Here is a 2,684-nt window from a genome sequence, read left to right on the forward strand (position 1 = left end):
TTTAATAAATAAATGTGTTACTTTCTTGTTTTTTGAAAAAAATAATATGTTTTTTATATAAAACCAATCGTCAGTATTTCTGTATACTTATTTTTGTAATTAACTGTACGTTTAATTTTTTTGTGTTGGAATTTAAAGTGTGTTTGTGTTCATTTATTAAATGCACAATGTGTTTGCGCAAGTTTGCCAGTCTAAATAGTCGCTTAAACTTATAAAGGTTGTGCAAATCAATTTCCATACAAGTCAATTGCTAGAATGGAAACATGCACAGGTTACGAGGGTTTTGAACGTTTAAATGAATACCCTTATTATTCCTGAGGTGACTATAATTCTAATTAATATTAAGACATTTCTACAATTTCTCTAAATTTATTTTCATGAGCACACAAATACTTTTTGTTAGGTAATAAATATTATTTTGTACCCTTTTAATTAAATTAATGACACATCCCTGCCAGCAAATTTGAGTTTAATTTTGGATACATGAACTGAATAGTCACTATAAAGGCTCAATTTTATGTTTCTCAGTGCTAAGTTAAAAAATTTACAAAAACAAAATACAGTACTTTCTAATTTTGATCATAATTTTGTTAAATTTTAGTGCTTTTTAATATACCAAAAGCAAAATTAAAGAATAATAAGTAGATAGAATAAAAATTTAAAAAACAAACACTTTTTAATACACTAAGAAGATAGTTTAATGCAGAATCATTCTTGCTCTCAAAATTCAGAAGGAAAAGTGTTTGCACATTTTAGTAAATATATTTATTTCATTGTGATCAGTTGTGTGATATATTGTGAAATTTAAATTTTGTAATAAATTGTGTTAATTTAAAATTTAATATATCTAAAACATAGTTTAATATAAAATAAGCATCAGTGAGAGATTAGTGAGTGCAAAACAGTATAATAAAGAAGACATAAAAAAATATTATGAAGTCGCTTTTATAACATAAAAGAGTATAAAATCATAACACTTTCCAGCTTCTCTATTGTTATGGAAAAACTAAAAAATTTACTACATTTACGAAATTTTATGTTATAAAAAAGTGACATGAAACTGAAACGAAATGGGCACATCAAGTAAGTATTAAACAGGCGGAACAGTTTCTTCCGAACGGGGTCACTTTTCATTCACTCAGATTATATCAAATTAGATTGTTTTAAACATTAAGCTGTAACGTTATGGTTACAATTTGGATAGAAATTGTTGGCAGGGATATAATAAATTAAAATAACAACACACACAAATGAACACAAACACACTTTAAATTCCAACACAAAAAAATTAAACATACAGTTAATTACAAAAATAAGTATACAGAAATACTGACGATTGGTTTTATATAAAAAACATATTATTTTTTTCAAAAAACAAGAAAGTAACACATTTATTTATTAAAAACAATTATGATAATTATTATTCACTACTTTTTTTCTCCATGTTTTGGTTCTTTGAGTTCTCATTACGTCACAAAAGTAAGTATACAGATCATTTCAGTATATATTAAGTTTAATGATATTAACAAAATTTATGAAAATTTTACTTGTATTAATTTAATTACTTTTTAATAAAATATTTTTTACACAATAACTTGGAAAAAATCTACTTTTTAGTTGGAAATAGAATTTTTAACTTTTGAAAAGAGTTGTTATTTTAAAATTAATGTTATATGCATGGATTTGACCATTTTGAACACAGTACGTTCTTAAAAACCCGAAGTTTAACTCTGATTTCTTAAGACTTACAACATAAACTTTAAAATTTGGATAATTCTATATATTTTCTTTAATTTAAACAGGTTTTCCAAATATTTCGATTTCCAAAGCATACAATAATGCTACCAATCATATCTTGATATACTCGATACAATAACCATGTTTTATGGATCAGACATTTTATTTGTTCTAGCAACAAATTAAGATGTATCCGTGTTCAAAATTGTTCAATTCACCAATTGAACCCGATTTAATATAAAAATCTTACTATTTTGGACAATAATCAATTTCAGAACCGATATGTAGTGTAAGTTATCGACATGGTCACCATTCAACGATTATTGGTAGTATTTAGGAGTGTGTAATTTATGATTGGAACCAAAAAACTTGTTTTAATTAATGGTTACTAGTGCAAATATTATTAATATCGCATTTTAAGATATAAATTTTAGGAAATCGCCGTTAAATATCGAATATGAACGCTATACTATGTTAAAAACGGCAATGTTTTGCAATGGATTGTAATTATTGTAAAGAAACAATTAATTTAAAAGTTAAAATATCGTCTTCCAATGCATCATAATGAACAAACGAGGAATATTATTGAATATCCGACCCAAAACTCCGGTGGTTTAATGTTCTTAAATAGGAAAAAATGTCCCTATAAATAATATTCAGATCAATTACCAAAAATTTCAGGAAAAAAGTGAATTTTTTCCATGTTATAGTTTACAGAATATTTTATTATAAAATAATTACATTCAAACAGGTAAAATTTTCATGAATTTTGTTAATATTATTAAGCCAAATACATACATATTGAAATTACCTGTATACTTACTTGTGTGGCGTAAATTTTGTACCTATTTAACTACACCTTAAATGAGAACTCAAGTAACCAAAATAACCCGGAAAAAAGTAGTGAATAATAATTATCATAATCGTTTTTAATAAATAAATATGTT

This window comes from Lucilia cuprina, chromosome 6 (genome assembly GCF_022045245.1).
Source record: "Lucilia cuprina isolate Lc7/37 chromosome 6, ASM2204524v1, whole genome shotgun sequence".
Classification (NCBI taxonomy): Eukaryota; Metazoa; Arthropoda; class Insecta; order Diptera; family Calliphoridae; genus Lucilia; species Lucilia cuprina.